We start from the raw sequence: 13711 nt of genomic DNA, 5'->3' as shown, positions 1-13711 counted from the left end.
ACGGGATGTCAGATTGTTCAACTCTTCTGAAAGAAAAACATTCTGGAGATCCAGTTTGTGTGACAACAACATGCATTTAACAAAACAAAAAATAATCAATTCCACGCCAGTGACAGGAGGTGATTCAGCTAGCTGGCTGGCAGTAAAGGTTGTTTAGCAGGTTTCACATCCTAATTGGGTGTCCAGCTTGCTAAGTAGCAGCTGGTCTTTAATTAGTTGAAAAATTATTACCACTAAGAGTTGCTTTAAAAAGAAAAAGAACAAAATAATTAAAATGTTAAAATCCATATGGTGGGTTCTCATCCTCACTTGTCAATAGCTGTTTTCCTTCTTTATCACTAATAAGTTTAAAAATATTCCTAAGCCACTTACTTCTTAAAGTGTAACTCATGTAAATGTAAAATCCCCAAAGACTCCCAGAATGGCATTGTAAAATAATAGCTGCTTGTCATTTAATAATTCTTTTTGACTATGAATTATCTCCAACACCCACCCCCCGCCAAAGTTGAATATGTGATTAGTAAGGGAATCTTAGAACAATTCTCATAGTTAAAGGGACTAGTACATTTTCTGACCTGATTCGTTATAAACTATAATGACACTGGAGAAAATATCAGTACCTTACAGATGACAGGAAGATGTCTTTTGCACACAGATTCCTTTCAAGGACTAGCAGAAAGTTAATTTTGCCTGTAATAACAGAAAACCCACATTTGCTATAATATTGTAATTATAATTCTATCCTATTTAAATATAAAGTTTTGTAAAAATATACTATATAGTATTTAGAGATAAACTAGCCTACATATTGAATCGGTTGTGAAATTCTGCGTTTATTATACACATATTACAATGTTCCTACCTCCCATATTGACAAATTAGTTTTCTTAGACCAACTGCTTTTAAAAAACATTTTACTTTTAAATATTTGTTTATTTTAGAGTTGAGTGGTAGTATAGTAGAAAGTGTATGAATTTGGTGCTAGTACAACTGGATTCAAGTTTTAGCTCACTCTTTTATGAACCTAATGTACTGTAACACATCTTTGGTTGTATTATTCCTTCTACAATATAAGAATAATAAAATCTAACTTACAAGAATATTGTCAGCTGAACAAAGTACCTAGCATTGTTTGTGGAATGTGTCAATGACTTATGCATTCCAATATTTTCTTTTCTTACACTTATTTCAGTAGACATGTTATGCATTTCAGTTTTCTAGAAAAATAAATATTGGGTATACCATATGCTCTTATGATACAGTATCAGTGACATATGCTTTATACAGGTATGCAATGTCATTTTGAATAAACATATATATTCATAAATCATTGTGACTTGGTCAACTTTTGGAAGGTGAAGATCATCTGATTTCCATGCTATTCACCCTATAGTTGCTAGAGATAATGAGACTGATTTGGATGGGAACTCCGATATGAAGTTTACCTTTCATCCTTCTGAAATTTCTAACTCACATAAAGAAAAGAGTTACTATGCAGGTATCCAAGTACAAGTTTTAAAGTTCACCCAACCCTATGATCCCATGTGGCTGCTTCTAGGGAAATATGCCTGTCTCTCCTAACAGAATCACAAACGTCATTTTTTTGAATCTTTAAATTCTTCTTCAAACCACTTCTGTTCTTTATTTTAATGTGCACTCTTCAAGTTTATTACAGGACAATAAAATGAATAATTTCCAATTAAGTTTCGCATCAACATTCATGCCCACTTTCCCGCTTGCTTTTCAGCACTGTCTAAGGTCTCTGCCCATGAAATCTCTCCATTATTGTGTCCTGCACGTTGTCAAGTTCACTGCTGAAATTCAATAAATATCAAATTATCATATTCATTCAATGGCAATTTGGAAAAACACTAACATGTGGTACAGTAAGATGCAAATCAGGCAGTATAGATTAATAGCAAACATTTGGTTGACATCTCTAATCTCACATGGATTGAAACTAAAACTTTATTGCACTTCTCTGTGGTCTGCCATACTGCCAGCTGCCTTTCCTACAGATGTTCCCAACATATGAAAGGGAGTCTGAGCATTAACCCCCTGTTGCATACCAACAAGATGCAGATGATCATGCAATAATTTGCTCCCTTTTCAACTGAAGACCTAACTGTTGATATGACATGATGGAAAACCTCATTGTTATACATTTTTACAAATGTCTGTAATTACTTCTGCTATACAAGTAAATGATTCATCTCGTCCATTCCATCACACTTAAAGGGGACCCAAGTGACATTTTGTTTTCCTCTGTCTTTGGTTTTCCCCAACTCATAGCAAGTGCCGAACTCTTTGGCTGAATCACAGGGAGCCTAGTTAGGACATTTAAAGTTTTATCATATCTTGTCTGTGGGGTGATAGTGACTGCTTTTGAGTGGGTTAAGGACAAGATATAAACAATAATGGAGAATGCCTTGGTAGCTATGTCCTGAATTGACTGATGACAAGGAGAGACTGGCAACACTGCCTGGGACTTTATGATAAACACAAATCCAAAAAATTCAGAGAAAGGATGCCTATCTCAGAGATTTTCATATAGTTTCTTGGATTTTCTTCTCCATATATTATTCTCTGATGTTACCTGAAGACACCAATAGTATAGGGAACTCACAGGTTCTAAGTTTTCTCTTCTTACAACCTTGAAATGTAATACAATATGCCAAATCTCTGTTATCCTTGTTCACTGATCAAAATGAAATTTTGGAGGGGTTATCCGTTCCTCCTTCTGAACCCTTTAGTCTGAAGATAGTATTTTTTCTTAAACTTAAACTCTTACTTTTCCTATCACCACTTCTCTATCATGCACTCTGGAACGTGACTCTTCTCTGAGGATAATGCTTTCTGTGACTTTCTTGAGAAAAGACTTGTCTAGAAACTGTTTTGTGATGTGTAGTCGATGGCCTTGTAACCTCTATGTTTAAACTAAATGATTACTTCTTCACCTTCATGTAAATGTAATTGATTTTTTGCATCAACCTTAATACCTCTCCAGGCTGCCATCCTGTGAGTGCCTGCTCACTCCCCGCTTGCTGAAAGCATAAGTATCTGGCTTCCAGTCTTTCTTTTCCTGCCAAGTCCTGCCGTTATGTTGGGTAAGATTTACCCAAAATCTTCATCTCTTAGTTTTTAATCTCTTTATGTCAAATTATCTTTCCTTCCACTTTATAACAGCCACCTACATGTATGGCTGTGATCCTTAAACATAAGTGTAGCTGGAATTTCCCCACCTCTTAAATTAACAAAATAATTGTAATCCCAATTGCAGAGAGTGGTTTAGTCTCCTTCCTAATCTACGTCTCCACTATAGTCATGCATCACATAATTATGTTTCAGTCAATGATGGACTGCATATACTACGATGGTCCCATAAGACCATATTACATATTTTTGCTGAACCATTTCTATGTTTACATAGGTTTAGATACACAAACACTTACAGTTGTGCTACTGTTGCCTACACTATTCAGTGCAGTACCATGCTGTGAAGGTGTGTGGCCTAGGAGAAATAGGCTATACTATATAGCCTAGGTGTAGTGATCTACAACATCTAGGTTTGTTTAAATGTACTCTGATGTTCACACAACAAAACTGTATAATGACTCGTTTCTCAAAATGTATCTCCATCATTAGATGATGTATCATTAGATATTTATGACATCAACTCATAAACTCATTGGCATGCTCACCAACGGTTCTCTTGTTTTTCTCTATCTACTTGAAATCACCAATTTTAGTTTCTTGTTCAATATATCACATATCCTATATTAGGCTGTTCTTGCATTGCTATTAAAAAATACCTGAGACTCGACAATTTTTAAGAAAATAGGTTGAATTGGCTTATGGTTCTGCAGCCTGTACAGGAAGCCTAGCGGCATCCACTTCTTGGGAGCCCTCTGGAAGCTTACAATCATGGCAGAAGGTGAATTGGACCTTTCATGTCATATGGTAACATCAGGAGTGAAGGAGGCAGAGGTGCCACACAATTTTCAATGACCAGATCTCGTGATAACTCATTTGCTATTGTGATAACAGTACCAAGATGATGGTACCAAACCATTCATGAGAAATCTGCTCCCGTGATTCAATCACCTCCCAACAGGCCCCACCTCCAACACAGGGGATTACAATTGAACATGAGATTTGAATGGGGGACGAAGATCCAAATCATATTATATCCTATGATTTTTTTTTTAAATTACGCTTTATTTTTAGTACACTTAACACTCTTGCCATGAACCTTCTATTTCACTTGATTGAAAAACAAAAAACACTGTTGACTTTATTTGACTGCTTGCAACTCATATGCACCTGGATGATGAAATCAGTACCAGTATAACTTTATGTACATTTATCTCCTTTCCGAATAGCTGCATAAGCACAATTCACAGGTACCTCTAACCTATCATTTCCAAGGATACGTATCATCTTTCCTTCTTAACTGTTTCTTCTCATTTTTCTGATCTAATTGAATCACATGTACATTCACCCAGTTTTTTAAACATCGGAAACTCTCCCTTTCCTTCTTGCAATCCATCTAATTAGTAATTAAGTTTTGTATATACCATCTTGTAAAAAGTTCTTGAATCATTCACTATTCCAAACTTTGTTAGCACTACCAAGGTCTAGGTCACCATTATATCTAACTTGAATGTCACAGCCACTTATTGATCTTCATGCCTTAGATATCATCTCCATCCAGGCATGCAACCAAAGGTGAACTTTCAAAAATCCAATTTCCATCACCCACTCTGCAGTCTAACCAGCAGTCTCGACTTATCCAGTTTCACTTTCTGTGGTTTCAGTTTTCTGCAGTCAACCATGGCCTGAAAATATTTCATGGAATGATACAGAAATAAACAAATCATAACTTTTAAATTGTGCATCATTCTGAGTAGGGTGATGAAATCTCATGCCATCCACTCCATCCCTCCCATCCCAGCACCCATTCTGCTTCTCAACGTGAATTATTCCCTTACCCAGTGTTTCTGTGCTACATGTGCTAACCTGCCCATTAGTTGCTTAGTAGCCATCTCAGTTATCGGCTTGATTTACTTTTTTTAGGCAGGGGTGGGGGCCTTGTTTTGCTCTTTTCATCCAGGATGGAGTGCAATGGCACAATCTCAGCTCACTGCAACCTCTGCCTCCCGAGTTCAAGCAATTCTCCTGCCTCAGCCTCCTGAGTAGCTGGGATTACAGCCATCCACCAACACACCTGGCTAATTTTTGTATTTTTAGTAGAGGCGGGGTTTCACCATGTTCACCAGGCTGGTTTTGAACTCCTGACAGCAGCTGATCTGCCCGCCTTGGCCTCCCAAATTGCTGGGCTTACAGGCATGAGCTGCCGCACCCTGTCTGATTGTCGTGGTATTATAATAACAGTGTTTGTGTGTGTGTGTGTGTTTTGTTTTTTTTTTTGAGACGGAGTCTCGCTGTCGCCCAGGTTGGAGTGCAGTGGCGCGATCTCGGCTCACTGCAGGCTCCGCCTCCCGGGTTCACGCCATTCTCCTGCCTCGGCCTTTTGAGTAGCTGGGACTACAGGTGCCCGCCACCTCGCCCGGCTAATTTTTTGTATTTTTAGTAGAGATGGGGTTTCACCGTGTTAGCCAGGATGGTCTCGATCTCCTGACCTCATGATCCGCCCACCTCGGCCTCCCAAAGTGCTGGGATTACAGGAACAGTGTTTGTGTTTAAGCCACCCTTATTTTACCTAGCAATGGCCTTCAAATACAAGAATAGTGATGCTGGCATATAGATATTGTTATTCATCTCTTACTATGCCTAAATTATAAATTCAACTCTGTTATGGGTATGTATTTATAGGGAAAAAACCATAGTATATATAGGGTTCAGCACTGTCTGAGGTTTCAGACATCCACTGAGGGTCTTGGAACATAGCTCTCTTGCATAAGGAGAGACTACTCTCTCCTACTAAGTTTGTCATGGGACTTAAGGAGAAACTATAACTTGTTCCTATATCTTATAACAGCCAGTGACACCTTTTCCCTCCCTCTTTATAACCTATTTCTCACCACTCCTACCTTCACACTCTATAATTCAGTTCTTCATATACTATCTCATCTCATACCTTTTGTATTGGCCCTTTGATATACCTTTGACTGTCTTCTTTCTTCTTTTCACCTAACACCTACACGTCATTCTTGTTGTGTAGGACCCAGGAAGCCTTTCCCTGGGTCCACCCTTATGTATATACATATACATACACACAAAGACACATCTACAGTATAAGATGAGGAAAATTGTATCTGATATTGTTCCAGGTCAATCTTCCATCATAGCATGTATCACAATTCCTAAAATTGTTTGTAAGTTTTCTATTGTCTTTGTTAAACCAAAAGCTCTGTGAGATTTGAACTATGCCTGCTTTGTTTGCCATGTAACTTTGAGCTCCTAGTACATTGAAAAAACTGAGCCTTAATACATTAAAAGGGTTTATTTCAACGGAATAATAATGTGTGATATCCAACCATTAACAGTATATGATACATCAGCAAAATGCCGCTGTGCAGGAACAGCATCCCTTGAGTGATTGTGGTCTTCCTTGTAACTTCACTACTTATTCTACTACTGAACCAAGCATAATTAAAGATGAAAACAAGTGAACAGTATTGTGATAAAGATAACTTTCTTTTATGACAATTTTTAAAAGATGTATTTTAAATATATATGCAAAGTATATTAAATCTTTCTATATTAGTTAGGACATAAATTCAACAGCTGTTATCAGAAATCGCCAAATGGTTTCCTAAAAGACGGAATGTATTTCTCTTACCCCAAATTCCAAGCTGCTCTCCTCTGCCTATATGCCACTTTTCTTTAGCTTGGCCCTCCCTAGGACGTTGACCTCATCCACATTGTTCAAAAAGATTCAACCCTATCTACCTTCAAGACAACAGGAAGGTGGAAAGAGAAAAACAGAAATCCTACCAATTATTTTCCAGAGTACATGCTAAAAGTTGCTCATCTCACTTCTGTTTATATGTGATCACTTAGCCACATTTAGCTGCACAGGAGATTGATAAATATGGCCTTTATTTTAGGAAGTATATGCTCAGCTAATGTTCTATTTAGATGGAAGGTGGGAAAAGTTGACGATGGGAGAAAATAATCAGTCTTACTCATATTTGCATGAATATAAGTATTCACACAATTTATTTGCTAAATACCTCAGATCAGATCATTATGTGGTGGTGCTCTCATTTATAATGTAGGTCTGGAGGTATGTATTAACTTCATGATTTTTAGGCAGTTCTAATAAACATACATTTTACTTTTCAGCTGAGTTTTTTTTTTTTTTGAGATATTGAGTGAGTTGTCTCTCATATTCTGTGAAGTATGGTGGTTGCAACAGTTCTACATTGCTGTTGGTCAAGTGCAGAGCCAGGTGCTTTGTAACAAATACCAAATATCGGATCAAGTGGGTTGGGTTGACAATTTCTCATAGAATATTGAGAACCCTAACGAACACCCAATTCAGCGTAGACCATTCCAACTCTTGAAACTCATGACCTCAGTCATGGTGCTCCCCAATAACTTTTGGGTCTTCTCTAACATAGGGACAAATAAGTGGTGAAGGCCCTGACATGACACACTTCATGGCCACAATAATTTAGACTTAAAACATTTTAAACTTTGTATACTTTAAGTCACACACTGAAAAACGAAATAATTTTATTATAAACTTGAAATTGTATACATTTCATATGTCATAAAAGTACAGTAAATACATTCAACACAATTTATGTACAATCAAAATGGACTTTATCATAGATATTATAATAGAAGAATTCAAATAATCATACATGATTTTTGTTATTATTTCTTCCTCTACCCCCAAATATCTTATTATTTCCAGTCACTGTCATCTCTTGCCTCTTCACCAGTCTTCCTGCTTCCACCCTTTCTTCTTTTCACTCTGTTTCACTGCTCAGAAATCCCCTCAGCATAGTAGCCAAAGTATACACACAAAGGTCTCTACAAAGTGTCTCACAAGGTTTTGGTATGAACCCTTACCACTCTCTGACATCTTGCTACATTCTTCCTTCTCTCACCACACTGCAGTCATGAGATTTACTGTCCCAGGGGTATAGGAAACACATTTCTCCCCAAGACCATTGCACATTCTGTTTCTTCTGCCTGGAAGATTCCACAGAAACCTTTTTTTTTTTTTTTTTTTTTTTTTTTTACCACTTTCTTAGGTCTTTGCTTAAATGTTGGTGCATAAAGTGCACAGTCTCTGATCACCATTTTTTGTAAAAGAGTAACTCCTCCCATCTCCCTTTCTCTCTTATTCTCCTTATCCTGGTGTGTTTTTCTCTGTTTCTCATCATGACCTGACATACAGAATGGTTTAATTGTTTTCTGTCTCTTCCCCACAGTATGTAAGATGCATGAAGGAAAGAACTTAGTTTTTTGTTCAGTGCTGTCTCCTTAATGCCAAGAACAGTGATTGGCATACAGGAGGCTCTCTACATTTATTAAATACATAAGTGAATGAGTCTATCTCATTTAAAATGTGTCAACATTAATTATTTAATAAGAAATAAATATCCATTTTTCATTTTTATCTTGACATCAAATTGAATATATATATATTTGAATATGAGTTTCATGAAAATTATGTGTATATATATACATTTAAGTTTTCAACTGTCTCTTTATGTGCTGGGCTTCAGGATTTTCAGGCTTGTGCAATTTCAAATAGCATATGGTAAAACAAATGAGCATGGATTTGACACAATCTGACCTTTAAATGACAATGAGAGTGAAAGGGCAGAATGAATGTGGCCTTGTCAGACTTATGAGAATAGAAAATTTCTAGCAGCCCCAGGAAGGTCAAAAAAAGTGTACCATAAATGGAATGAGGCTCCACCTGAAAGTTTTTCATTGAATAAGGGTGACAGACAGAGGTCTCTCAAAGAATATATAATGAGGATCATCCAAGTCATTCAAATTGAAGAATGGCCAAGAGGTTGTGTGATTTATCTCACATTTTCAAGCGAGGCATGTTCATTATGGAGAAATAATATATTTTTAACGTAACGCATGATCATGGTATAAAAATTCAAAGAGTATCAAAAAGTATAAAGTGCAAAGTCTTTTTTACCTGATGTACCCTTTAACTCTCTGATTCCCTTCCTCAAAGATACCCATTGGTACTAATTAGTTTTATAAATTTCTTAAGATATTCTATGCAAACACAATCTGGATTATATTTCACTTAAAATTCTCTTAACTCTGAAAGATTTCAAGCACGCAAGAGCTATAAAGGATAATATAACAGACATCAATGTACATATCAAATAGATTTTATGAATAATAACATTTGTGCAAAATGCTTTAGATATATATTAAGAAGCAACACGTTAAACACAGTGGAAATCTCTACTGCTTTCATACTCTTCTATTCACAGAGGTAAACATTATCCTGAAGCTTATGTGCATTTTTCCCAGTATATTTTTTCATATTCAAATGTACATATACGCCCATAATAATATATAGTATTATATGGCTTTTTAAGTTTAAATAAGTCCTATTATACTATACATATTCTTTTGTAACTTGTTTGTTCATTAGAGGTTTTAATTTCCAAAATTAATACTTATGGACATATGCCTGCAGTTCATTCATCTCAACTAACTACTATATAGTTTTTGGCTTATGCATGTACTCTAATGTGTGTATCTACTTGGCAGACTTTAAATTGATTTCTCGTTTTTCCATTTACAGACAATGCTGTGATTTTCTCCTTAAACTTGCTTTCCTTTACACATATGCAATGTTTTTTTAGAGTTCTTCCATGGAAGCGGAATTGCTGGTTTGGAGGATATGTGCATATTTATTCCTGAGGTATATTGCCAAACGCTTCTTGGGATTTATCAAACATTTTACAACACTATCAATAATCTCTAAATATTTTCACATATTCTTGCCATTACTTGGATAGAGACTGAAAACATGGCCAGAGCATATTGTAGCTTCTCACTTCAAGAGGTAGAATCTATTTTCCATCTATTGAATTTGGCTTGCTTTGCTAATAACAAACTTTGACCAGTAGAATGTGGTAGAAATCACATTCTGTGAGTTCCATAGCCTATTCCATGAATTACCTTGCAGATTTTGTCTTCTCCTATTTGGAACCCATATACCATATGTGAAGAATCCCAGCCTACCTTGCTGGAGAAAGATATAACTTGTGAAGAAGAAAATGGATGTCACAGCCAACTGCCAGACATCTGAATAAGGTTACCTTGGATCACTGAGCCCCAGTCAAACCATCAGATAAACACAACTGCCTGAATGATCCCAAAGAAGAACAGAACTTCTTATCTGCGCATAGCCCAAATTGCTCATCCTCAGTACTGTGAGCAAGTGATAGTTGTTTAAAGCATTGAGTTTAGGGATGCTTGTTATGCAACATAAAATTACTCAATAAACTTGATGTTGTTAGACATTTAACTTTGCTATACTGTTCAGGATCTTACTACCTATGAACATGTTATTCATCATTTATGTAAGCATTTTGAATATCTTTTATATCAGAGGAATGATTTCAGATATAAATCAATAGAATGAAATAAATATAGTATCCAAATAATAGTTTCTTAAATAAGAGGGAATAACTTTTCTTACATAACAAGAAATCTGGAAGTAAGCTGTTTTAAACATTGATTTGTGACTCAGTAACATCATGTCTTTATGTTAAGATCTCTGTGTTTCCCCTAACACTTTTTTCATACTCAAAACTTTAACAGGTGCACATACCACATCTGCGTACATTAAAAGCCTGGAGTGGCATGAAACAGAGCAATTTTCCCAGTGCACTATGGCCTATATGTTATAATAGGAAAACCTTTTTTTTCAAAGAAATCTTTCACACAGGGAGAGAGATGAGTCTCTCTTCCTCTTCTTACAAAGATACTAATTCCATCATGGGGCCCCATACACATGACCTGATATAAACTTAATTATTCCTAAGGGCTCTGCCTCCAAGTATCATCACTTTGGGAAGTTGGGGCTTAGGACTTCAACATATGAATTATGGGGAAACACAAACATTCAGTGTATAACAGATAGAGAATTAGGTATTTTATTTAAATAACATTTGTTACCTGGTTCTTGCTGACGTATAGAAAAGCTATTGCATTTCTGATTTTGGTATTATAATAACAATTTGCTGAATTTGCTTATTTGCTTTGATAATTTATAGAATTGGATGAATTTTATACAGATAGTGATGTAAATTGTAATTAAGGACAACTGTGGCTCTTCTTTTCATTACCCCAATTTCTTTTCCTTGTTTTGTGGCACTATGAATAAAATATTGACTAGAAGAGGTGGTGGCAGTGGTTGCTACTTACATTTTCTTTCTTTCTCTTTCTTTCTTTCTTTCTTTCTCTCTTTCTTTCTTTCCTTCCTTCTTTTTCTTTCTTTCTTTCTTTCTTGAGATAGGGTCTCACTTTGTCACCTAGGCTTGAGTGTAGTTGTACAATGTCAGCTCACTGCAGCTTCAACCTCCCTTGGCTCAAGATCCTTCCACCTCAGTCCCCCAAGTAGCTGGCACTACAGGCGCTCACCACCATGCTCAGCTCATTTTTTGTAGTTTTGGTGGAGATGGGGTTTCACCATGTTGCCCAGGCTGGCTTTGAACTCCTGGGCTCAAGCGATCTGCCTGCCTCAGCCTCCCAAAGGATTACAGGCATGAGCCACCGTGCTCAGCCAGTTGCTACTTAATTTTATTCAACAGGTTGAGTTCCTACTGTTCTTGATGAGAAATATGTTCTAACTTATTTATTTAATGTTTTTGATGTAACTGCTCTCTCTTTCACTCATTAAGAGTCTCTGTCTTTGATGATTCAGTGTGGATTCTGTCATATATATGTTTTTCCTATAACTACCTGTTATCAGAATTGGTGTTGTCCACCAATTATTGACTTAAAATAATTGTATTATATTAAATCTCTGGGTAGGTTATTATTCTCTAATGTATGTTAACTCTCCTTCATATGAGGTCATTTCCTGCTATGATCTGTCATAGTTTCCTTAAATTCCACTTGCTCCCATCAGCAAATATACTAACCTATCTTGATCTAAATCCATATACGCTACTTTCTTTCCTGTGATGTAAAATATCACGTGCCCAAACACCCTGTATCCATAATTCTCTCTTTTCTTTCCATGCTCATGGTCTCTTCCTTTCTATTCTGTTATTTCAAGTGTCATTTAGGCATGGTAAAAATGTTGAAACCACATCATCACTCAACTAATTCCTCACCCTTTTTAGTGGATTCTTCTAGGGAGAGACATTTATACTAGCAGTAACCATTTATTATCCTCCTATTCTTTTGTGAGCTTATTCCAGAAAGGGTATTACATCATTTAGTTAAACGGCAGTCATGTACACAGAGCTATAGAAGCCACCGTATAAAATTCTAAATTTTGATGAGTTCCTTGGTCTTTTTCTGGTCTTCCTACCTTTTTTCACTGGTCATAGACAAGGGCCACACTTTTTAAAGGAGAATGTTTTGTCTTCCTTAAAACCTAATGTTGATAATGCAACAAGAATAACCTTCATGGATAATAAAACTTCATTAGGCTACAAATATATTCAATATGTAACATACTCTACCTTTGTTAAGTCTTTACAAGAACAGTCTATATTTTGTTGCTTCAAAAGGCATTATATTTACAAAACTTTAGACTATAATTTTATTTGTATATATTTTAATGCATGTTACCTACATAAAGTTTGGTAAAGCAGGCAAGACAATGCCACCTTCTCATGATGATTTTACAGAGCTTGATACCATGAGTTCTTGAAAAATGTATGTCTTCCACAGGAAAGAGCCGAGGTCAGAATGAGAAACACATCCCCACAGGAGTTCTGACCATCAGTAACATGAATTAGCTGGTGTGCACTCTGCTCTGTAACCCTGGAATCTCCTTTCTACTCGGAGGGAACCAGAGGTACAGCATGAAGAAGTATGCCCTTTGGAAATGTAAATGAATACAGTTAAGAGGCTACACCACCCTTTAAAAGAGTTCTTCTGATCTCTTAGGAGCTTTACATTTTGAAGAACATGGATGGATGAGAAACTTGATGTGGATTGTAAGTGATTTTGCTGTAGATTTTATAAAGTTATACAAATGTGCAGGAGAAGCTATGCAGAAAATATATCTGTCACTTTTACATTGAACTATACAGACCCACTTACATACATATTGATAAAGCAAAAGCACATTCAACACTAAGTAAAGTTGAAAAATAATCAGTATTATAAAGATATCAAAGAAGACAGGTGGCTGGTTGGAGTCTTTAAGAAAACATGTTAATCAAGGAAGAAATGGCATGTTTTCTAGCAAAGCAAGTGTAATTTATTGACCTAAGGTCCAAGTTGTACCTGACAAGAATAAAATGTTTTAAAGTCATGAGACTAACACTTTTTGCTGAAGCAAAATTTTACATGTAGAGAGTTTCCAAATGAAAACCATAACATTTTCTAAAGAGCCTAGAAATCACAACTGACATATTATGAAGAATCGTAGACATTTTAATTTACACATTCTAAAAGTTTCAAATTAATAGTTCATTGGAAATTATTTAATAATGACATACCATGAAAGAAATGTTGAGGCCATTTCCTTTATGATCATTCCACAATGCTTTAGATATTTTAG

Source organism: Pan troglodytes, chromosome 3 (assembly GCF_028858775.2).
Source record: "Pan troglodytes isolate AG18354 chromosome 3, NHGRI_mPanTro3-v2.0_pri, whole genome shotgun sequence".
NCBI classification, from domain to species: domain Eukaryota; kingdom Metazoa; phylum Chordata; class Mammalia; order Primates; family Hominidae; genus Pan; species Pan troglodytes.
The sequence above is the reverse complement of the archived record's forward strand: the minus strand, read 5'-3'. Positions refer to the sequence as shown.